At 42.1% G+C, this 26,681-nt stretch overlaps 1 protein-coding gene across 2 annotated transcripts in view; it reads right to left on the bottom strand.

The window, feature by feature from the left end:
- The window catches only part of TMEM150C (transmembrane protein 150C), a 211,341-nt gene that overhangs the window by 37,004 nt on the left and 147,656 nt on the right, over positions 1-26,681 (bottom strand). The gene's annotated exons all lie outside the window — the stretch shown is intronic.

The raw sequence follows: 26,681 nt of genomic DNA, 5'->3' as shown, positions 1-26,681 counted from the left end.
TGCACACACAGCCCCCCCCTTGTAAATAGTGCAACACACGGCCCCCATGTAGATAGCGCCACACAGCCTCCCTGTAGATAGCTCCACACACACACCCCATGTAAATAGCGCCACACACAGCCCCTTGTAAATAGCGCCATACAATCCCTTTGTAAATAGCGCAACACACAGCCCCCTTGTATATAGCGCCACACCCTCCCCTTGTAAATAGCGCCACACACACAGCCCCCTTGTACATACGACCACACACAGCCCCCCTTGTAGATAATGCCACACACAGCCCACCTTGTACATAGTGCCACACAACCCCCCTCGTAAATAGCACCACACATGACCCCCCTTGTACATAGCGCCACACATGGCCCCCCTTGTACATAGCGGCCCACAACCCCTTCCCCCCTTGTACAGTGCCACACAACCCACCTCCCCCTTGTACATAGTGCCACACAACCCCCTGAGCCCTCCCCTTTGTACTTTGTGCCAATCTGCTGCCAGAGCGGAGAGTGGTAGAGGCAGCCTACTGCTACCACTCTCCGCTCTGCCTTGACGTCACTCACCGTTAGGAGAAGGCAGGAGGTCTTGCAGCGGCGTTCTGACTGGGGTCAGTGCGGGCCCGGGAGTGGACCAGTCCAGTCACCTAACCTGCCTGACCTGTGAGGTCAGATGACAGGTCAGTTGACTGGACTGGTCCACTCCCGGGCCGGCATCTACAGGTCAGGTGACTGGACTGGTCCACTCCCAGGCCGGCATCAACCCCAGTCAGAACGCCGCCGCAAGACCTCCTGCCTCTTTCTGGCGCTGATCGCTGCTGTTTGTCCGGCATGCTCCCCCTCTTCTCTACCTCCAAGTTGCGCTGCAGGACATTTTTTAGACCGCCCGGGATGGCAGGACAGCGGTGAGAAACCGGGACTGTCCCAATGGATCCGGGACATTCGTAAAGATAACCGGGCTTCATTGGAACAGGGCAGTAGTTTTAGAATACAGACACAATGAGTCTATAGGGCAGTAAACGCAGTGCTAAATAATTATTTTGGTATATGATAGAGCCAGCGATGGGTATATATAATGCCCTTACAACATAAAGGATCCCAAGAGGTATGCGATTGTCTCTCCAATGGGGCACTGCACATCCAAAACCACCTACTGCTGTTGCACAACAACAAACATAGGGCAAAGAGCGGTGCCCCAAGCAGTTCTAAGTACAAATCCTTCAATTAATGAAATACAAACTATTACTTAATGATCTATTCACTTGCAAGGAACAAATAAACTTTATAAACATTATTATGTGCATTGGACACAACTATTATCCAGCAGACGTTAAATATATCAGATGAAAACTAAGATTGAAGATCAAAACTTGGAACATGGTGAATGACAGAGATAGAAAGTCATACCAAATAACCTGTATAGACAGCCATCACAAGCATGAGAACTGACAGAAAAGAGATAAGTCATGGAAGGGGATAGAAATAACAATAAAGCAGCAAATAAACAACAGAGGGCCCAGTGAATTATCATCTAAAATTAGACGCAAGCGATGCATTATGCATTACTGTCCGTTCATATAATGTAAATTCAATAAAACGTCAGGATACAATTGCTGAGTCAGAGGTTGCGGAAAGAGAATGGCATTAAAAGCAGCACTCTGTTCGAATCCTTGAAGCTTTTAGTATTTGATATATGGTATTTTGAAGCTCCGCACACAATTTTCAATTATTCAATCATTCATTGAACAATTTTTAAAGGGAAAGTCCACTTTCGCTAAGATTTCTCACATGGCATTCAAACTTCTGACAGTTGGAGCATAGAATCGGACAACAAACTAAGGCCTTATTCACACGAACGTATAATACGTCCGTGCTACGCGCGTGGAAATCATGCGCGTCGCACGGACCTGTATTAATGAATGGGGCCGTGCAGACTGTCAGTGAATTTCACGCAGCGTATTCGCGCTGCGTGAAGCTCATGACATGTCCTATATTTGCCCGTGTTTCACGCTGCGCGCACCCATTGAAGTCAATGGGTGCGTGCAAATCGTGCTCGGCACACGGAAGCACTTCCGGGTGCCGCGCCTGATTTGCGCAACAGCAGTAAAAGAAATGAATGAAAACAGAAAAGCACCACGTGCTTTTCTGTTTGTAAACAGAAAACCAGAGTGTCATCATGATGCCGGCTGCGCGAAAATCACGCAGCCGCGCACCATATGCTGAAGACACACGGACCTTTTGCGCGCGCAAAACGGACACGTCCGTGTGAATAAGGCCTAACACTTTCTCACCATGTAGTCAAATGCTGGGCCCCTACTATCAAAATATTTAATGTCATGTGGCAAAACTCAGCAAAGATGAACTATTGTGCCACTGATACTATTGTTATGTTCTTTAAAGAATATAAAAAATTAGTCAAGAACAAGTAATATAGACCAGCTGCTATGCCTGAATATTTTTTTTTTACCATGAGGCATACTTTGTAGTGTAGCACCTAAGGGTCCTCTTACACGGCCCGACATGGCAATGATCGGGAACAATTGTTCTGTGAACGCTCGTATGCCCGATAATTGGCCCATGTAAAAGGGCTTTCAACTAAACTTTCTCACTGAAGATAGTGTAAAGAAGATCTATTTCTTGGCCTTTTATTTCCAATGACAAAAATGTAGCCAACCTCTTCAGTATAAGATCTCCTAATCAAGTTCACAGCCTATTAGAAAAACCTTTAGGCCTTATTCACACGAACGTGTTTAACGTCCGTGATACGTGCGTGAAAATCACGTGCGTCGCACGGACCTATGTTAGTGAATGGGGCCGTTCAGACAGTCCGTGATTTTCACGCAGCGTATGTCCGCTGCGTAAAACTCACAACATATCCTATACTTGGCCGTTTTTCGCGCATCACGCACCCATTGAAGCACTTTCGTGTGTTGCGCGTGATTCGCACAACAGTAGATAAAGAAATTAAGGAAAAAATTTATTTATTTTTATAAACATCAAAACCGCGTGTCATAAGGATGGCATATGCGTGAAAATCACGCAGCCACGCAGCAAACACTAATGACACACGGAACTGTAACGGACAAAAAACGCAGAGTTTTTTGCACGCGCAAAACGCACACGTTCGTGTGAATAAGGCCTTAGGCTGAGGCTACACCCAGACTTTTTGTAGTGCCAGTGATTGATTTTTAACTATTGAATGACAGCTGCAGTCCAAAAGATTGAATTCAACTCAATGTATTCCTTTGGACTGCAGCTGTAGCTTAATAGTTAAAAATCAATAAGTAGCGCTACAAAAAGTCTCAGTGTAGCCCCAGGCTTAAACATATTAGACCTAATTGGAGCTTTGTTGATGCCGGCTGTACATACCAAGATAACACATTGTATATGCTTTTAATATAACAGGTTACTTACTATATGAGATTTAAGGGGCTATTCCGGCGCAAAAACAAAATACCTTAACCCCTTAGTGTCTAAGCCTGTTTTGGCCTTGTGGACACAGCCGATTTTTGCAAATCTGAAAAGTGTCACTTTATGTGGTAATAACTCCAGAATGCTTTTGCCTATCCAAGCGATTCTGAGATTGTTTTCTCGTGACATGTTGTACTTTATGATACTGAAAAAAATTTGTCGTTAAATTCAATATTTATTTGTAAGAGACGCCAAGATTTAGAGAAAATTAGCAAAAATTAGCATTTTTCTAAATTTAAATGTATTTACTTGTAAAACAGATAGTAATACCACACAAAATACTTACTAGTTTATATTTCCCATAGGTCTACTTTATGTTTGCATCGTTTTTTGAACATTCTTTTATTTTTCTAGGACGTTACAAGGCTTAGAACTTTAGAAGCAATTTCTCATATTTTCAAGAAAATTTCAAAAGCATATTTTTTCAGGGACCAGTTCAGTTCTGAAGTGGCTTTGAGGGCCCTATATATTAGAAAGTCCCCAGAAGTCACCCCATTTTGAAAACTGCACCCATCAAAATATTCAAAACAGCATTCAGAAAGTGTTTTTAACCCTTTAGGCGTTTCACAGGAATTAAAGCAAAGTAGAGGTGAAATTTACAAATTTCATTTTGTTTCTTCGAAAATTCATTTGTAATACATTTTTTCTGTACCACAGAAGCTTTTACCCAAGAAATGCAACTCAATATTTATTGCCCAGATTCTGCAGTTTTTAGAAATATCCCACATGTGGCCCTAGTGTGATAATGGACTGAAACACAGGCCTCAGAAGCAAAGGAGCACCTAGTGGATTTTGGGGCCTCCTTTTTTTAGAATATATTTTAGGCATCATGTCAGGTTTTAATAGGTCTTGTGGTACCAAAACAGTGGAAACCCCCAAAAGTGTCCCCATTTTGGAAACTATACCCCTCAAGGAATTTATCTATGGGTATAGTTAGCATTTTGAACCCACAGTTTTTTTGTTAAATTTATTTGAATTAGTATGTGAAGATGAAAATCTACTTTTTTTGTGAAAAAACTTAGAAATTTTAATTTTTACAAGGAATAAAGGAGAAAAAGCACCCCAACATTTGTAAAACAATTTCTCCTGATTACGTAAATACCCCATATGTGGTAATAAACTGCTGTTTGGACCCACACCGGGGCTTAGAATGGAAGGAGCGCTATTTGGCTTTTGGAGCTCAAATTTAGCTGGAATAGTTTTTGGGTGTCATATCGAATTTGCAAAGCCCCAAAGGGACCAAAAAAGTGGAAGCCCCCCAAAAGTAACCCCATTTGGGAAACTACACCACTTAAGGAATCTATCTAGGGGTATAGTGAGCATTTAGGCCCCACACGTCTTTTGCAGAATTTATTAGAATTAGGGCGTGAAAATTAATATCAACATTATTTCCACTAAAATGTAGCATTTTTTCAATTTCACAAAGGATAAAGGAGAAAAAGCACCCCAACATTTGTAAAGCAATTTCTCCCGAGTACGGCAAGACCCCTCACGTGGTCATAAATGCTTTTTCATTAGAATGTAATTAACTCTTTACGAACTGATTCATGTTTTGCTTTTTTCTTTTTCGTTTTTCCTCCCCGCTTTCCGAGAGCCACAACTTTTTTATTTTTCCGTCAATAGAGTGGTGTGAGGGCATATTTTTTGCGGGACGAGCTGTAGTTTTTATTGGTACCATTTTTTGGTACATAGGACTTTTTGAGCACTTTTTATTACATATTTTGGTAGAGCCAGGGTGACCAAAAAACTGCCGCTTTTGCCGTTTAAAATTCTTTATTTTTCACGGCGTTCACCATGCGAGTTCAATAATGGTATATTGTAATAGCTTGGACTTTTACGGACGCAGCGATACCAATTTTGTGTATTTTTTTTTTTTTTTACATTACTTTAGAGAAAAAATGTGAAAAGGGTTTATTTTTGGACTTTCAATATTTATTTAATTTTTTCCACTAATAATAACCATTTACTTTTGTTTTTACATATTTTATTAGTCCCTCTAGGAGACTTGAACCAGCGATCGTTAGATCACTGGTAGAATACACTGCAATACTAATGTATTGCAGTATATTGTGATTTTTACAGGCTCCTGTAACAGCGTGATCGCTGTTTCTGTCCGTTATGTTTCTGTCCGTTATGGCGCGGGCTCAGTGCGTGAGATGCTCCATATATCACCCCCCACACCACGACATGCTATTAAGTCATGGTGCGTGAAGGGTTTAATGCGCAGCCGATGGTGGAAAGTGAAAATGACAATTTTCCACTGATGTGTCATTTTAGTGCACTATATGTTGTGCCCAGTTTGTGCCACAAATACCACATAAAATATTAACAGGGTTCTCCCGGGTATGGCGATGCCATATCGGTGGACGTAAACGGCTGTTTGGGCACGCTGTAGGGCTCAGAAGGGAGGGACGCCATTTGGCTTTTGGAGCGCATATTTTGCTTGGTCGTAGCTCTGGCGTTTTGCTGGTATTTCAGTTTATTATGTGGGGGCAAATGTAGACTGGGCAGAGTACATCAGGGGCATAATAAGAGGGTATAATAATATGGTAAATAAATAATAATCCACAGATCTGTGGCCAGTGTCGCACTTATAAATGGCACCCGATCCTATCCGCTTCTGCAGATTTTGCATTGCCATAATCTGGGAGCCGGAGCCGTGTGAGGGCTTATTTGTTGCGGGACAATCTGTAATTTTCATTGGTACCATTTTGGGGTACATACCATTTTGTTTATCACTTTTTATTAAATTTTTCGGCAAGCAATGTGACCAAATTCCATCAATTCTGACAATGATTTTTATTTATTTTTGACGGCGTTTACCCTGGGCTATAAATGACCATTATATTTTATTCTGCGGGTCGGTACGATTACGGCGATACCATATGTATATAAGATTTTTTATGTTTTGCAGCGTTTGCGCAATAAAATAACTTATTTAGAAAATAAATTATTTTCTGTGTCACCATATTCTGAGAGCCATAACTTTTTTATTTTTCAGTCAAAAAATCTGTGTAAGGGCTTGTTTTTTGCGGGACGGGTTGTAGTTTGTATCGGTACTATTTTGGCGTACATGCGACTTTTTGTTCACTTTTTATTGCATATTTTGGGAGGGGTGACCACCAAAAAATTGTGATTCTGGCATTGTTTTTCGTTTATTTTTTTTTGCGGTGTTCACCGTGCGGGAAAAATAATATTATAGTTTTATAGTTGGGGTCATTACGAACACGGTGATACCAAATATGTGTACTTTTTTTGTACGTATTCATTTTTTTTCCTATAATAAAAGACTTATTATAGGAAAAAAAGCAGTTCTTGTTTATATCACTTCTAAGTTTTATTCTTACAGTTTTTTTCATACATTTTTATTCTTTTTTTTACTTTTTTCACTTGTCCCACTGGGGGACACTTAGACTTGCAGCTCTGATCGCTGCTGGAATACATTACACTACACACGTAGTGTAATGTGTTCTAACTGTCATTGTGACGTAACAGTCACACTGACAGAAAGCCTACGACGACCACCCTCCGGGTGGTCCTCATAGGCTTCTGTACATGGCAGCCCGGAAGCCACTGTCTGGCGTCCGGTTGCCATGGGTACCATCGCCAGCTTCCGTGATTTCACGTGGGGGCTGCCGATCGGCACTAAACACCTTAATTGTGGCGTTCAAAATCGAGCGCCGCATTTAAGGGGTTAACTGCCGATATCAGCGGCGATGGGCCGCTGATCGGCAACGGCGAATGCAGGGCAGACACCCTGCACAGTTAACCGCCGCTGCGGTGTAGCACCGCGCGGCGGTTAACTGTCAAAGCACAGACGTAACTGCACGTCAAGGTGCGCGAACTTACTGCTCACCTGGACGTAGTTACGTCAAGGTGCGTTAAGGGTTTAAGTCATGTGTCAAGGTGTTTTATCATCTCCATGGCATGTTTGTCTAGAGTATATCTGATTTAAATTATACTTGGCGCCTCATGTCTCGCTCGGCAAACCATCCAAACTTCCGTTTATGGGGCGTTCTAAAATCTGAGCGCGTGGCCCTGCAAACTACATATTCCATCATACAGTGTGGCACATCTTCACCCTCCCACCCTCAGTATAGCTCTCACCGCTGATGAAGAATCACCTGATCTCTGACGTGTCGACACAGAGGGGAGGGGGAGCAGTTTGCTTCTTGCTGGGGGAGCTATGTCTAAATGTCATCAGCAACAGAAGAACTACAGAACTTCCAGCCAGTCATCACTGGAACTGGATAGCAGAGAAGCAGTGGAATTTTCTAATAGAGGTAATTTAGGAAATTATATACTTGTGATCAACGGTCAATTGCAATTCTATTTTCTGCCGCCGGAAACTATACGATATGCCTTGTATATCCATAGAATATGCCATACATGTCTGATAGATGCTGGTACGAACTCTGGAGTGGACTGGGATCCGCATTTATCAGATATATATATGGCATATTCTATGGATATGCCATAAACGTCTGAGATGGGAATACCCTTTTAAGGTTATTCTAAGCATATTGACATTTACAGGCTCTGCCCTTCCATATATAGATTACTATAGCATGTTATATTTAGATAACACCCGTTTTTGGTATCACCCTTTAGCATATTGCACTCATTTATAGATATCGAGGAGTTCTGCTGAGCTAGAAGCCACTACTGGAATAGTAACAGACTTCAACTAGCTGAAGTGTAAAGACCATGTAGTAAGAAGAGAAAATGATTTATGTTGGACAAACCCTTTTATAAAAGTGGTCTACTATTATACGTAACCACCATTGCCTATCGTTGCTTCGTGCTACCCATACATGACAAATGGCCAGTTTGTAACATTACAACACAAGAGGAGAGAATTCATTAGTGTAGGGGTTCCTATAAAATAATTAAGCACTCCTGTTTAGCAATTGTGAAAAAGGATGGATGAACTGAGCCCTCCTGAACTCGGAGCAGGATTATTTTGTAGATTGGGTGGGATGATATAGAGAAGACCACGCTAAATGGCAATAGAAAGGATTTTGAGAAAAGGTATACACTGTAAAGGCGCTAAAACACGAGACAATGATCGGGCAAACGAGTGTTCATATGAACGCTCGTTCCCGATCATTGCCCTGTGTAGTCAGAGCAATGATCAGCCAATGAACGAGCGAACACCCGTTTATCGGCTGATCTGTTCTTTTATGCAGCATTAAAAATCATCGTTGTCGGCTGCCGACATGATGAAAATGTATGGGGGCGAACGATGGGAGTAACAAGCGCTCGTCCCTAGACATATCCGATCATTACTCCGTGTGAAAGGAGCAAATGAGTGCCGATCAACGAGCTGTCTCGTTGATCGCTCTTGTTTACACAGCCCACGTCGAGACGTGTAATAGAACACTATGTCTTAGAAGAAAATATAAAGATTTCTATACCTGTATACACATGCAAACCCCATATAATTCGATGCAAGACTCACAGGTCACTTCAGCCTAACCAGCCAGAACTAACCAGACGTGAGAGACCAAAGGCAGACAGTACCTTCAATTATTCATTCAGTGCTGTTTGAACAAATCGTGATGGCAGGAAACATGTTAAATAACCTCTTATTAACCTCAAACTTCCGTCTTGAAGAGGGAAGATAAACAAGTACAATAGTCTGAGATCAAGTATAATCATGAACTGCAGAAATACGTGTTCCAACAACTTTTATTCAATCACATGGAGAGACGCAGTAGAGCTTTCTGTAGCTTGTAGATAAGAAATAGGAACCGTATAGCAGGCCCCCCATCTGATTATTAATAGCGGACTCCACTGTTCTTACTATCACAGCTGATTTCATGGCAATATAATATCTGCTTGTCATAATAGAACACTACTAAAAACCCTGATTACTGAAAAATCACATTAATCGAAATAAACAACAATTCAAGGATTATACAATCTATTCATAAACCCAACATGTGACCATAATACTATAAGCAACCCTTTAATACCGAAGGTATTTTAAACCTTAGTGACCCGAGCAATTTTCGCAGTTTTGCTATTCACAGATGTAACGCAGTATAAGGGTATGTGCACACACACTAATTACGTCCGTAATTGACGGACGTATTTCGGCTGCAAGTACCGGACTGAACACAGGGCAGGGAGCCGGGCTCCTAGCATCATAGTTATGTACGATGCTAGGAGTCCTGCCTCGCTGCCGGACAACTGTCTCATACTGTAATCATGTTTTCAGTACGGGACAGTTGTCCTGCAGCGAGGCAGGGACTCCTAGCATCGTACATAAGTATGATGCTAGGAGCCCGGCTCCCTGCACTGTGTTCGGTCCGGTACTTGCGGCCGAAATACGTCCGTCAATTACGGACGTAAATAGTGTGTGTGCACATACCCTTACTCTGTATGTGTTTTATGTATCAATGTGAAATTTCCACTGTTTTCTTGGGACATGTAGTCCTTCCTTTTTGTGGTATATATGTATAGGTAACATTTTTGTTACTTTTTTATTATAGCCGTGGAAAGACGGAAAAAAATGAAAAATTTTGATTTTTCATCATTTAAAATGTAACAGTTTGAAAATAAAAGTAAATGTATCATACAAATGTATTGAAATATATTTTTTCATTTATCCTGATCATAAGGACACCTGACTTGGAGGTGTAGTTTATTTTTTTGACCAGAAATATAGTATAAAACACAAGTGCCCCTTTTTTCAATTGCGCATTAAAATGTCTTCATTTCATTTTTTACACCATGGTATTAATGTATGGGTAATGGACTTGAAGTCCAATAAATAATGGTAAAAAAAAACATTGTGTTCTAAAAAACTAGACACTCTAAAGTCTATTTCTAGCGGTTCAATTTCTGTTTTAACCCTTCACACTTTTTACAGAATTTGCCAAAACTTGGGCCAAAAAAATGCAAATTGCATTACAAAAGTGTCACTTTTCTTAAGCCATTTTAAAACACCATATGACATACTGGTAAAAGTGACACCTGTCCACATTCTGCTATTTCTCCCGTGTGCGGCGATACCAAATATGTGTGTCTAATCAATTATATGGACCCGTTATAGGGCATATCATAGAAGGAGTCCATTTTGGCTTTTGGAGGCCTTTTTACGCCAGAGCTGATTTTAGGTAACCACGCTATATTTGCCGTGGTACTACAGGTCATTTTGATAAGTATAAATGTCCTGCTAATATTTATCAAGGGGTATAGTGAGTATTTTTAATAGGGGGAAAGAAAAAAATATATATGTTTTTCTAGAAAATACAGTATTGCTGCATTCTTACAGTGAAACATTATCCAGAAAGCAACCCCTTTTGGTTCTCCTTACAAAAACAGTGTGAAAGCTAATAATGTGGGACAGTATGATACATTTCAAAGCATGGATAGTTACAGAGACCAGGATTAGAGGGACATGTAGGGCAATAAAATCGCGTGTCCCTTCGTATACCATTTTTGCTGCACACTCTGCATCGCTTTTGGGGGTATTGTTTTTTTTTCAGTAGCAGGCACAGGGTGTACAAAGTGACGTTCCACAAGCCGTCGGACATCTTCTGCCTCATGGCTGTGTCTGGGGTCAGGGGACTCAAATAAAAAAAGTGTTCAATTATGTTCTCCAGAAATGTCAAAAAAGAATTTTGCCCATTTCTTTTTTTTGTACAGCCCAAAGCCGTTGAATGTTGCCATCTGAATAAGGTGGATGGCCACCTTTTTATACCAGGCGCGGGATTTTCTTTGCACCAGGTATGGCTGTAAAGCCTGGTCAGACAAATCCACTGCCCCCATGAATTTATTATAGTCTGTGATGCAGACTGGCTTCTCTTTATCAGAGGTGGCACCACGTTCCCTCACTGTCACTTTTGTGTCTGTGTGAACAGTGCTTAGCATGAACACATCCTTGCGGTCATTAAATTTTATTGCAAGAATGTTTCCACTGAAAAGACCACTTGATTCCCCCCTTCTCAGGCGCTTTCTCACCAGCTCCTGTGGCAAGCCCCTTCTGTTTTTGCGGATTGTTCCGCAAGCCCCTGTGTAAGCGGCATGCAGGTGCTTGTACAAGGGGACGCTGGTATAGAAGTTAGTGCATAACTGATAACCCTTAGGCCCCATGCACACGAACGTGCTTTTGTGACCGCAATTCCCCCAAAAATCCACGGGAGAATTGCGGCCCCATTCATTCCTATGGGGCCATGCACATGGCCCAGGAGCCCGGACCGCAGAAAGAACGGCCAAGTCTTATTACGGCCATGCTCTGCGGTCCAGGCTCATAGCAAATAATGGCCACAGCCATGTGCACAGCCCGTAATTTGCGGGCGGCTTGCGGGTGACACTCCGCCCCCGGACGACCTGAATATCACGGCCGTGCACATGGCTATGGTCGTGTGCATGAGGCCTCAGTAGAGGCTGCATCAAGTCCCAGACTATATTGCCACTGCATCCTAACCCACTGGGACATCCTGGGGGGTTGATATCACGGTCTTTGCCTTCATAAATTCTAAAGGCAGATGTGTAGCCTGTACCGCTCTCACAGAGCTTGAAGATTTTAACCCCATATTTTGCTCTCTTTGAGGGGATGTACTGGCGGAATGAGAGCCTGCCTTTGTAACTCATCAGCGATTCATCCACCGCTATGTTTTGTTCGGGGTACATAAATGACTCCACCAAAATTTTTATCAGGGGACTTATTTTATACAGGCGGTCATGGCCTGGATCACTACGAGGGGGGGGGGGGTGCCTGGTGATTGTCGTTAAAATTAAGGAAGCGCATAAGCACTTCATATCTGCTTCTGGGCATAGCGGCTGGAAAAACAGGTGTGGCATGTGTAGGGCTTGTTGCCCAATATGACCGGATTGAGGGCTTTTTCACTAACCCCATGTTGAGGATGCTTCGTTAGTATTTGTGGGGTGCCACTGCTTTGCATAGGATGACGTTGGCTTTTCAGCAAAGAATTGGCGAGCATACAGATTGGTTTGGTTGACAACCAGCTCCAATAGTTCATCTGTAATGAATATTTAAAAAAAATCAAGGGCTGTAAAATTTTCCACATTAATATTTATCCCTGGTGTGGCAATAAATTCTAGGATATTAGGGGAAAACGACTCTGTGGGTACCCACTCAATATATTCTGGGGAAATAGAGTGGGCCGTGTTTTGTGGTACTTCTGCGACATGCCCTGTGTAACGTCTATGGCCGAGGGCCGTCGTTCAGACTTACCCTCTGATGGCCCTGGCCATGGACTTCTGTGTTCTCGGTGACATCTCCCACCAGGGAGACGCCGGCACTCACCTCCGGGTTCTGGGACTGTTTCCCGCAGGGCTCACGCTCCCGAACGTGCACGGTCTTAAAGGGCCAGTACGCTTCCAGCTGTTAGTCAATAATTAGCCCAGAATGCTGCTGGACTATAAAAAGGGCTCTGCCCACTTGATCCTTGCCTGGGCGTTGTTGTCTATCTAAAGTTTGTCTTGCAAATGGTCTCCCATTGTTTTCCAGTTCCTAGTCTTACCCGTTCCTGCTGCCTGTACCCTGTATCCCGTGCTACCTTGCCTCTGTGCCATCTACAGTGAAAGTCAAGGCGTGTCTTCCGCTGCATCTACTGTGCCATCTACAGTGAGAGTCAAGTTGTGTCATCGCTGCTGTACATTGCCTCGGGTACCCGTTCTCGACTATAGACATTGTTTTGTACCTAGTTGGCCAGCTGTTATCCCGCTACGCGGTACGGCCCAGTGGATCCACATGCCACGTTGTGACACCCTGTACTTGTGTACTCTGCAGTGACACTTGCATTTGCATAAAGCGTATCACTATCGTCGCTATCACTGGTAGACAACATTTCTACCTCGAACGTGGTTTCTGTATCGTTTTCATCAGAGTCATAAATTAACATGGCGTATGCCTCTTCCACCTTGAACCTTCTATGGGCCATTCTAATTACACACACGTACAACAAAGACTGTAACCAGACGCACACGCAGACAGATTAATTGAATTTTTTGTACTTTTTTTTTAACAGACAAAAATACACGGACGTCACAAAAGCACGCTCCACAAAAAACTGATGTCGTTCAAACATGTAGACTATAAAATTATTTTTTTTTTACATATATATTTTTTTTAACTTTTTTTTTTTACAGAAAAAAAAAAAAAACAGACGTCACACACGTACGCTACACAAAAAAACGGCATAACCCTAGACTAAACCTAGGCTAACTCTAGACTAAACCTAGGCTAACCCTAGAATAGAACCTAGAATAACCCTAGACTAAGCCCAAGGATAACCCTAGCCTAGCCTAGGTATACAATTTAATATAAAGTTTATATATTTGATTTTTAGTAATTTAGTGTCTTTGGTCACAGTAAAATTCTCTCTCCGTCTCTTCTCATACAAAGTAACAAGTGTGAGGAGAGACAGAGAGACAGGGAGGAGAAAAACTCTATTTACATTTTGTGATCACTGTGAATGGCTCTCACAGTGATCACATGAACGGAGACCACTGTTATTGGCTTCAGAGGTAGAATAAGCGATGCCCGCGAAAACCACTCAGATGCGGCCCCCTCCCTCCCAAACCACTCAGATGCGGCGCTCGCTATTGAGCACTGTATCTGAGGGGTTAAATATGATCGGAGACCACTGCTAGTGGTCTCCGATCGTTGCCCTGAAGCCCGAGACTGTTACCAGCAGCCCGGACTTCAGGAGATCCCCGCACGATGCGGGTAAAGTTCTTCTGAAGTGCCGACGTGAAAAGGCGGCGCCTCAGAAGAACTACCCCAAACGACCGACGTAAAAACACTATACGCCAGTCGTTAAAGGGTTAAAATGCATGTGCCACATTGTTTTCACTTTTTAGTGTTAAAATTATGCTTTTAGCTCTATGAGAGGAGACAGATGGTCTGGCAGTGCAACACAATAATAGCTTGCAGATCGCCTATTGCCAATATAGCTGTAAGGAGAAAAATAGAAAGCCAATTGTCTTTGTCCCAAGGAGAGAGAACTGTGACTAGAAACATAAGGTTGTATCCTGCATTAAGACAGACTTTAATAAGGTAATAGGGCAAATGAGTACATGCCCTGTGAAATGTCTATGGAGAGCTTGAATACATCAGTGTGATTTGTGCAACTTTCTAAATACTTATTAAAAATAATTTAGACTTTTTGAGATACAGCTGCCTTGTGTCCTGTACACAGAGCAGCTGTATCGAGGGTCGCTCTTTTTATTTTTCTACATGAGGCGGAAATTGAAACTGTGCAAACCCCCCCCCCCCGGGCTGTTCTACATCACTAGCAGCCTCACAAAAAAAATAAAAAATCCTACCACCCATCATCTCACTGCAGATAATACAGTGACTGCATTACTGATTAGAGGCAGAATAAACATTTACATTAACCCCTTAAGGACGCAGCCTAGTTTGGGCCTTAAGGCTCAGAGCCCATTTTTCAAATCTGACATGTGTCACTTTATGTGGTAATAACGTCGGAATGCTTAAACCTATCCAAACAATTCTGAGACTGTTTTCTCGTGACACATTGGGCTTCATGTTCGTGGTAAAATTTGGTCGATATATTCAGTGTTTATTGGTGAAAAATTGCAAAATTTTGAGAAAATTTTGAAAAATAGAATTTTTCTGAATTTTAATGCATCTGCTTGTAAAACAGACGGTTATACCACCCAAAATAGTTACTAGTTCACATTTCCCATATGTCTACTTTGGATTGGCGTCGTTTTTTGAACATTCTTTTATTTTTCTTGGACGTTACAAGACTTAGAACATAAACAGCAATTTCTCATATTTTTAAGAAAATGTCAAAAGTCTTTTTTTTAAGGTACCTCTTGAGTTCTGAAGTGGCTTTGAGGGGCCTATGTATTAGAAACCCTGATAAATCACCCCATTTTAAAAATTATACCCCTCAAAGTATTCAAAACAGCATTTAGAAAGTTTTTTAACCCTTCAGGCATTTCACAGGAATTAAAGCAAAGTGGAGGTGAAATTTGCAAATTTCATTTTTCTTGCTGAATTTCAATTTTATTCATTTTTTTTTCTGTAACACAGATGGTTTTAACAGAGAAATACTACTAAATATGTATTGTCCAGATTCTGCAGTTTTTAGAAATGTCCCACATGTGTCTCTAGTGCGCTCGTGGAATAAAACACAAGCCCCAGAAGCAAAGAAGCACCTAGTGCATTTTGAGTCCTCTTTTTTATTAGAATATATTTTAGGCGGCATGCCAGGTTTGAAGAGGTGTTGAGGTGCCAAAACAGTAGGAATCCCCCAATAGTGACCCCATTTTGGAAACTACACCCCTCAAGGAATTCATTTATGGTTGTTGTTACCATTTTGACCGCACAGTTTTTTCACAGCACGTATTTGAATTGGGCAGTGAAATGAAAAAAAAAGTAATTTTTTCCAATAAAATGTCATTTGTGATCAAAATTTCTTATTTTCACAGGGAACAAAATACCCCATTTTGTTGCCCAATTTGTCCTTAGTGTGGCAATACCCCATTTGTGGTGATAAACTGCCGTTTGGGCTCATGGGAGGGCTCAGAAGGAAAGGAGTGCTATGTGTTTGTTGGAGTACAGATTTTGCTGGATTGGTTTTCGGGTGCCATGTCGCATTTGCAGAGCCTCCGAGGTATCAAAGCAATGGAAACCCACCAGAAGTGACCCCATTTTGGAAGCTACACCCCTCAAGGAATTCATTTATGGTTGTTGTTAGCATTTTGACTGCACAGTTTTTTCACAGCACCTATTTCAATTGGGCTGTGACATTAAAAAAAAATGACATTTTTTCCAATAAGATGTAATTTTTTATAAAAATTTCTTATTTTCACAGGGAACAAAATATTCCATTTTGTTGCCCAATTTCTCCTGAGTGCAGCAATACCCCATTTGTGGTGATAAACTGCCGTTTGGGCTCATGGGAGGCCTCAGAAGGGAAGGAGCGCTATGTGTTTGTTGGAGTACAGATTTTGCTGGTTTGGTTTTCGGGTGCCATGTCACATTTGCAGAGCCCCAGAGGTATCAAAGCAATGGAAACCCACCAGAAGTGACCCCATTTTGGAAATTACACCCCTCAAGGAATTCATTTATGGGTAATGTGACCATTTAGACCCCATAGTTTCTTCACAGAACTTATTTGAATTGGGCTGGGAATGAAAACAAAATTATGTTTTTCAAATAATATGTAGTTTTGGCTGAAAATTTCTTATTTTCACAAGAAACAAAATACCCCATTCTGTTGCGCAATTTGTTCTGAGTGCTACAATACCCAATTTGTGGTGATAAACTGCCGTTTAGGCCCATGGGGGGGCTCAGAAGGAAAGGACCACCATTTGGCCTACTGGGGATTTTCTAGTGCGAAGTCATGTATGCAGAAGCCCCTTAGGTACCAGTACAGTTGAAACCCGCAAGAAGTGACCCCGTTTTAAAAACTACACCCTTAAGGCATTCATCTAGAGGTGTAGTGAGCATTTTGACCGGAGACATACAACCCATAAACTGTAATGTGGGTTCTCCCGGGTATAGCAATACCCTACATGTGGCTGTTATCAGCTGCCTGGGCACACAGCAGGGCTCAGAGGGGAAAGACGAGGGGGGATAAGCTGTGCGGAGTGCATCAGGGTAAGTAAAATTGGGGTAAATTATAAACCAAGGGATGTATGATAAATTTTAAAACACTTTCATACAGAGCTCTGGTTATTCGGGACACGTGTCACATTGATATATTGTGTCATCCCTTATAGCAGACTTTGCACCTCTTTTGACTTTTTCCCTTCTTGCCAGTTTGGGGAACTTCTCCTGGAAAGTGTTGCCACCCTGGTACGTTGCGCGTGGCCCCGCTTCCAGAAGTACTGGGTGCCCCCCCTTCTTGGTCCCTAAAGATTAGGTTCTTGATAATCACCTCTTGAAATTCCAGGAAAGTTCCCGTCTGGCCTGCACATCGACGTAGCACGTACGCATTGTACAAAGCCATCTGTATGATGTGCCCGGCCAGCTTCTTATACCACACCGCATGGCGCTGTAGGGCTTCAGGATTTGATCTGACAAGTCCATCCCTCCCATGTACCTATTGTAGTCCAGGATGCAGTCTGGTTTGGGGGTGGCCTTTCCTTCATATATCCTAAACCTGTAGGTATACCCTGCTGCACTCTCGCACAGCTTATACATCTTCACGCCATACCTTGCCCTCTTACCCAGCAGGTACTCGCGGAATTGAACCCTCCCTTTAAAATGTACCAGGGACTCATCAATAGAAATACACTTCTTGGGGGTGAATGCTTTGGAAAACCGGGCACTGAAACGGTCTAATAGGCGTCTCCGTTTATACAAACGGTCAAAACTGGGGTCATCTCGGGGTGGGCACGGCTCATTATCAGTATAATGTAAGAAGTGAAGTATTGCCTCATTTATTTATTTTTTTAGGTTCCAGTTCAGTTCTGAAGTTGCTTTGAGGGGCCCATATATTAGAAACCCCTATCAAACACCCCATTTTAGAAACTAGACCCCTCAAAGTATTCACAACAGCATTTAGAAAGTTTATGAGCCCTTTAGGTGTTTCACAGAAATTTAGAGCAAAGTAGAGGTGAAGTTTACATTTTTTTTTTGTCAGAAAATCCTCTTTATTCCATTTTTTTTACAACACAATTGGATTTATCAGAGAAACGCAACTTAATACTTATTGCCCAGATTCTGCAGTTTTGAGAAATATCCCACATGTGGCCCTAGTGCGGTAATGGACTGAAGCACCGGCCTCCGAAGCAAAGGAGCACCTAGAGAATTTTGAGGCCTCTTTTTTATTAGGCACCATGCCGGTTTGAAGAGGTCTTGTGGTGCCAAAACAGTGGAAACCCCCAAAAGTGACCCCATTTTGGAAACTAGACCCCTTGAGGAATCCATTGTAGTTTTCTTGGGGTGCATGCGGCTTTTTGATCAGTTTTTATTCTATTTTTAATTGGCGTGGTGACTAAAAAACAGCAATTCTACTATTGTTTTTTTATTCTATTTTTTTTACAGCGTGCACCGTGCGCTATACATGACATATTCACTTTATTCTGCGGGGCGATAAGATTACGGCGATACCAGATGTTTATAGTTTTTTTTTATGTTTTATGGCGTTTGCACAATAAAATACGTTTGGTAAAAATCATTCACTTTTAGTGTTACCTTATTCTAAGAGCCAGAACGTTTTTATTTTTCAATCAATAAAGCCGTGCGAGGACTTATTTTTTGTGTAACGAACTGTAGTTTCGATCAGGACCATTTTTAGGTACATGCGACTTTTTGATCTCTTTTTATTCCATTTTTTGGGAGGTGAAGTGACCAAACAATTGTTATTGTGGTTCGGTTTATTATTATTTTATTTTACGGCGTTCACCGTGCGGGATAAATAACGAAATAATTTTGTAGTGCAGGCCGTTACGGACGCGGCGATACCAATTATGTATAGTTTATTTGTTTGTTTATATATTTTTATTTATAATAAATGACTGATAAGGGAAAAAGGGGGATTTTTACTTTTAATACTTTTAAAACGTATATTTTCTTATTTTGACACATCTTTTTTTAGCTTTTTTTTAACTTTATTACTTTGTCCCACTAGGGGACTTGAGGGCTGGAGGCCCTGATCGCTATTCTAATACACTGCACTACATGCATAGTGCAGTGTATTAGAACTGTCAGCTACTCACTGACAGCAAGCATAGTGGGTCCTGACTTTGTCAGGACCCACTAGGCTTCCGTCTATGGCATAGCCGGACGCCATTGTTTGGTGTCCGGTTGCCATAGTCACCATCGCCGGCCGCTATCGTGTAGCAGGCCGGCGATGGCAGCTTAACCCCTAAAAAGCCGCGATTTCCATAGAACGCGGCTTTTAAGGGGTTAATCAGCGGGGACACAGCGATCGGTCCCCGCTGTAGGAGCTGTGACAGCTGCTGAACAAGACAGCAGCTGTCCCAGCTCCTGTAAGTGTCGGGAGGACGGCCGTAACGGCCGTTACTCCCGAGACGTACTATTAGGTCATCGAGCGCGAACGCTATAGTTACCATGACCTAATAGTACGTCCAGGAGCGGGAAGGGGTTAAAGAGGCTCTGTCACCACATTATAAGTGCTCTATCTCCTATATAAGGAGATCGGCGCTATAATGAAGGTGACAGTAATGCTTTTTATTTAGAAAAACAATCTATTTTAAACCACTTTATGAGCGATTTTTAGCTTTATGCTAATGAGTTTCTTAATGCCCAACTGGGCGTGTTTTACTTTAGACTAAGTGGGCGTTGTACAGAGGAGTGTGTGACGCTGACCAATCAGCATCATGCACTTCTCTCCATTAATTTACACTGCACTAGCGATATAGTTATATCGCTATGTGCAGCCACATACACAAACACTAACATTACTGCCTAGTCCTGATAATGAATATACATCACTACTATGCACTATTATTATGCACTTGTTTATTGTTTATGCACATGTCTTTCTCTACTTTTTGACTTTTTGACTTTTTCATTATTTTTCATTATTTTTCTATATATATATTTCTTATAATTATGTTGGTGCACATTTTATGTCCAGTATCACATTTATATATATAAATATTTATTCATTTGTATTGCTGCACATTATTATACACTGTGTTCTTTATTTATTTATTTATTCTTATGCATTGTTATTAACATAATTGTATATATGATTATATATGCGCTGTATAAAACTATTAGTGTATGCCACTGATTGATACTCATGTATGTATTATGATCTATTGGATATTTATCCTTTTGGGCCATTCACCACATTCGTCCCACTCCTGTCATTCTTTTGCGTATCCTGTTTCTGTTATCCTGGTTCCCTTGCTGTGGTGCGTGCACAGACGCTGGTGTGCGCATGCGCCGTGCGACCCACATCCGGGAGTGCCGCTTAGCGTCCTACGCTGTCATGGTGACTCTCGGCTGAGGTCATCATGCGGCGCCGAGTCATCTGACGTGCGGCGCATCCCGTGATGTGTGTGCCGCTCGGTGGGCGTGTCCAGCGCCGATTTGCGTCCGCCACAGCTGAGGGCAACCATAGTTCATTCCCATATAAGCCCCCCTAGTTTTAGGTTACTCAGCCTCCTGACGAAGCCGGTCTGCTTGGCGAAACGCGCGTCGAGGCATCCTTCTTCCTTCCCTTTGGGTCGTCTGTTCCGCTCCCCACTATGTCTCAGGGTATGTGTACAACTTGGTTTGCTGCATGACATTATCTCTGTCTTTCCACACACCATTACAGGTCTACCCTGCCCTGATTTTGTGCAGAGATTCTTTCTAGCCCACTCTGATTTATCTGATGTTTAGATATTTTACATTAGATGCATAGTTATTTTCTCCTCATCTCTTTTCCATATTTGGGCATTGCCATTCCACATTATTTCCCTGTGGGTCATTTGAGCGTTTTTTTGACTTCCCTAGGTTGGCTGACTCTGTACATTTTTGGTCTTTTCCATCTGACCGTACTGCCTTTATCTCCTTATGTGGTCCATTCGTGTTTTTATATTCTGTGATTATTGTTGTACTATTCCTTAATAAAGATTGTTCATTTTTTCTATATTATATAGTTGACTATCATTCTTAGGGCTATGTCCCTTTTTTGTTCGCTTTTGGTTGTATACATCACTACCAGCCTGGACGTGATGTTTATTCAGAATCCTGACACTTCTGACTCTTTTCTGTGAGATTCCAGCAAGGCAAGCGTAATCTCGTTTGAAATGACAGGTTACATCATAATCTCGCGAGATTACGCTTGGCTTGCTGTAAATCTCACAGAGACGCTACAGACATGTCAGGATTCTGAATAAACATCATGTCCAGGCTGGTAGTGATGTTTATTCATTATCAGGACACTGCAGCCACATACACAAACACTAACATTACTGCATATAGCGATATAACTATATCGCTAGTGCAGTGTAAATGAATGGAGAGAAGTGTATGACGCTGATTGGTCAGCGTCATACACTCCTCTGTACAACGCCCACTTGGTCTAAAGTAAAAACACGCCCACTTGGGCATTAAGAAACTCATTAGCATAAAGCTAAAAATCGCTCATAAAGTGGTTTAAAATAGATCGTTTTTCGAAATAAAAAGCATTACTGTCACCTACATTACAGCGCCGATCTCCTTATTTAGGAGATAGGGCACTTATAATGTGGTGACAGAGCCTCTTTAAGTGACTCACCATCTGATCCAGATCTCTATGATGACTTCTCCCGGGCAATGGCCCATTTGAGCAGTTTTCCACTCAGATGTCTTCAGCTTCTCACTTTTCAAACATTTCTGCACCTATAAACGAAGGTACAATTCTTATGGTGCAATACACTACGTCCCTAAATATAATGGTGCCATACACTGCACCTCTAATTATAATAACACTGGGTCCCTTATTATAATAGCACCATAAACTGTGTCCCATACACACACGCACACACAGTGCCCCCTGTTGATAGTGCCCCACATAGAGCCCCCTGTATATACTGCCCCCCATACAGCCCCTGTAGATAGCCCCCTGTAGATAGTGCTCCACATAGAGCCCCACATGTAGCCTCCACCCCTTGTAGATAGTGCTCCACATATAGCCCTCACATACAGCCCCCTGTAGATATTGCTCCACATATAGCCCCCACATACAGCCCCACCCTGTAGATAGCACTCCACATATAGCTCCCACCCCCTGTAGATAGTGCTCCACATATAGCTCCTCCTGTAGATAGTTCTCCTCATATAGCCCCCACATACAACCCTACCCCCTGTTGATAGTGATGCACATATAATCCCCCTGTAGATAGTCCTCCTCATATAGTCCCCACATACAGCCATACCCCCTGTAGATAGTGCTGCATATATAGCCCCCCCACATACAGATCTACCACCTTGTAGATAGTGCTGCACATATAGCCCCCACATACAGCCCTAAACCCTTGTAGAAAGTGCTGCTCATATAGCCACCCACATACAGCCCTACCCCCTGTAGATAGTGCTGCACATATAGCCCCTCACCCTTTTAGAAAAAAACAAAAAACTTTACATACTCACCTAAACCAGTTCCCGTGCGGTCTTCTTGCAATGCAGGTCTGCTGGGGCTGAACTACGCGGCGCTGATTGGCAGAGCAAGTCATTCTGACCGACCAATCAGCACCATTCAACAGCGCAACGCTGATTGGCAGGCTGCCTTGCCGGTCATTCAACGACACAAGCGGCGCAATAAAATCATTGCACCGCTTGCATCGTCAAAAGGCGCTGAGTGGCAGGGCAAGTCACTCTGCCCAGCCAATCAACGCCTTTCAACATGCAATCTGCCTTGCCCTGTTATTCAACGATGCAAGCGGTGCGCCGCTTACGTCAGTGAATAGCGGGGCATGGAACATGCAGCATGGTGCCGCCTGAGGCGAGATACTCATCTCGCCTCATGGACGGTGAGGGACTGGCTGTATCTAGCGCTGAATCCTGTATCTGTCTGGTCAGCGGCACTGACTGGTACAATGTCAGTGGGTCCTTTGTCTCTGACACGAAGGAACGAGCTGTTACCGATCACATCTAAGTTAATAACTTAGATGTGAACGATAACATCTATTATATGGCTGATGTGTCCCATATCTGGTCCAATTTAGCCACCTCTATTATATGGCTAAAATTAACAATAATCCTGTCATTGATGGTAACACCACGTTACCATCATGTTGCCATCCTATATACTGAAAGGGGATAATTTAATTAGTTTTATAATACATCGTTTGATCCTGGAAACTTAATAACAAATGTTGAGCAAATTATCAAACCATCTAGAAAATATAGTAATCTGAATTGGGTAAATGTAGCCTTACTATATAGTTCCATACAAGATAGAGCAATAAAATTACAATCTGTGCCGATTTATTAGGATTTGATCAGTAGCTTCCTTTATTCAGTATAGAGAGAGAGTAAACAAATGTAGAATTACCTAAATCCAGCTGCAACTAATGTCATGGGAACAGACAGAATAAGAAAAACACACAAAAAATTGCTTTATAGAAAACTGATAGTTTACAATATTCCCAGATGAAGACCAGCATGAAATAAAGATTCAGTATTGGTTTTTTTAAATTATGTTTGTGCATGGTACATAAAGGATTTTACAGAAAAGTGAAACTTTAGGTTTTTCTTTGGGAGTCGTGAATTGTGTCCATTATATGCTGGTTACAGTTATAAAATATGTTAAGGGGTTCTGCAATTATTTTCACACCAAATGTCCTAAAATTGTGTCAATATTTATTTAAAGTAATTGACAGTGTTTCTAGAATAAAACCAATGCCCCATGTATCATTGTGCCCCCCCCCCCCCGATGCTGCTGCTAATCTGCGCTACTGGGAAAGCGTCTCTGAGCAGAATCAGTCTGCTTTCCCCTCTGGTAGTTGACAATAGAGTCCCTTCTTACTTCCCCTGCAAAAAAAAAGTCTTCTGCTCCTCCGCTGATAAGGGCAGAAAGGTATTTCTAATGGCTGCTCTGCACTGAACAGGGGATTACTATGCATATAACTGTCTGTGGGGAGAGTGACTGTGCGGGTCCACCAGAACTCAGTAGGTGGACATGAACATTGCTATAAACTTTGAATACCAGGTGGCACCATACTATTTAAGCACATGTCTTAAATCTTCACTGGATCATTTTTTTCCACAACATGTAAATGGCAAACATTGTTATTTTTTATGATCTATACACAGCCGTGAACAATAACACTCCAGATCAATACAACATAAGTAACCCATTCACATCAAGTTTTTTCCCTATGTGTAACGCCGGGAAAAGATCACAAAAAATAGAGATCGTGGCAGCACCCTGCTACCCTGGAGGTTGTTGTTTTTCTGTGCTGCCCATTTTTCCTATTTGGGAAAAGATCCCAAGCGTCAACCGTAGACTATAATGGTATATGTTAAACGTATATATCATAAGCCCTCATGACCTTTTTTATGACATATACTGTATGTTTAATGAATGCCACTATAGTCTAAGTGACAGAGGGCACATCCGTTATAGGCATCCATTATCCATAGACTATTATGATATCCATTTAACGTATACCTTATGGAGAGCTATTGAAAAACCCATGACATACACATTAAATGGATGCCTGTGACGTTTGCCATACAGTGGCATACGTCACCCATAAACATCTATGATAAAAAAACATGTATCGAGCGGCATATATTTTTTGCAAGATCCCATTTATTGAATATTCTAGTCTACTACGCTATTCCATGCTATAAAAAACGAATACTAGCCCAACAGAGGTCCAAAGGGCACAGTTTTAGCCTTTTTGGGCTATTTGGGCACATTTCGCTTGTACATTGGGAGCTTTTCAGTGTACACACTAAACATAGGCAAGAACGTGATGTGAATGGGGCCTAACGCTAGAGTGTTTGGAAATTTAAATTTTTGTATGCAATTAAAAAGAAGCTGTATGCACGTTCATGAAATACACATTCATCAAATACTAGACAGTATATAGTAGCTATGATTCGGTTTCTTATATAGTATAAAGCAGCTCTGTAAGTTACTTGTTTGGTGAGATATGTATATCTTTTTTCTCCCAATACTTCTGCAAAATTCGATTCAGAAGTCTGCTGAGGGGGAAGTTTCCTCAGCCCTCTTGTGTGAGGACTAACATCTGCTGATCATATAGATCAGTACAGATGTATGTAGCATTAACCCCTGAAAACCAATGTGTTTCATGAGGAACTGTACGACCATTAGTACGATGTTTTCCTGTTAAAGGGGTTGTCCAGGCACAGGTTGGTTTATCCACAGGATAGGTCATCAGTATATGATCGGTGGGGGCCAGACTCTCAAACCCCATACCGATCAGTTGTTCCGGCTGTCTTTAAGACCCTGACCACTAATAATGTGTTTACGTTTTTCTGTATTGTAGCTGTTGTCTGCACAGCATGTAACCTGTGACAGCCCGATCAGCTAGGCAAAGACAACCTCTTCTCATATGTTTACACTCTGAGGAGCAAAAAAGTGGATGCCTAGTAGAAGTAAGTTCCAATACCCCAACATAAGTCTGTCCGCTTTGGAGCAACAGCCAGATTGGCTAACAGGATCTAAGAAAGTGTCTATCCATTACTATACAAACCAAAGGAGGATCTCCTGTCCCCGCTACCTGAGGGAGTTCCCACGTGACGGGGTTCAGTTCGTCATGTTGACGTCAAGCACGCTGGTTGAACACTCTGGGAGGCTGTACTGACTGACGGGAGGAAATACCTCCATTAAAAGATCAGTGCAATAAAAAGTATATGTGGCTGTTATCAATGCCCGGCATGATATGACCACGTCTGTTTGTTCGCTTAAATGACCCCTGATGAAATTTAGAAGGATTGAAACGCGTAGGGTCATGTAAGGCTAGGTTTGTCAGTCACTTAAATTTTAGGTAGACAGCCAGTGTACTAGGAATCTATTTCTTGCTAGTGAATCAGTGTAAGAATCCCTGCTGGGAGAGACTAGGTTTCACGCACTGTTGCCGCATATAAAAGAGCTGATTTGCACGTACCAACAGCCAAGCTCTGCTTGCCGAGACATTGCGCCTTCAATCTCCTGAGATAGGAGTAACAGTACAATAAAGCACTGGACACTTATTTTAATGCAGATCTATTAAATTGCATTTTAATAATAAATAAAGTTCCTAATTAGCCACCAGTGAATAAATTACACTCTGAGGAGCTAGGCTTTACAAGTGACATAGTAGAACTGAGCAGAAACATGCCAGTAGAAGCCTTTGGTGCTCAGAGAGTTAACATAATAGAAGCTGTTATCTCTGCCTAGCTGAAGGTGCCTGTGTGACACCACTGCTTATCAGTCTGTGATGGACTCCTTGGCAAATAACGGCAGTTTTAGGCTGTGATCACATCAGCGTTGTCTTTCCGCTGAGGGGTTCCGTCGGGTTAATCCCTCAACGGAAAGGCATATGGAAACCTTAGCTTCCGTTTGCATCACCATTGATCTCAATGGTGATGGAAACTTTGCTAATGGTTTCCGTTTGTCACCGTTGTGACAGGGTTCCATTGTTTTTGACGGAATCAATAGCGCAGCCGAAACCTCCGACGGAACCCCTCAACGGAAGGGCAACGCTGATGTGAACAGGCCCTTACACAACCGATTCATTACAATGGACTGCATGAGGCTCAGTGAATAAAGCTAAAAAATTCCAAAGTTTATTTTTGTACATGCA

Source organism: Rhinoderma darwinii, chromosome 1, assembly GCF_050947455.1.
Source record: "Rhinoderma darwinii isolate aRhiDar2 chromosome 1, aRhiDar2.hap1, whole genome shotgun sequence".
Taxonomy (NCBI): domain Eukaryota; kingdom Metazoa; phylum Chordata; class Amphibia; order Anura; family Rhinodermatidae; genus Rhinoderma; species Rhinoderma darwinii.
The sequence above is the reverse complement of the archived record's forward strand: the minus strand, read 5'-3'. Positions and strand labels throughout refer to the sequence as shown.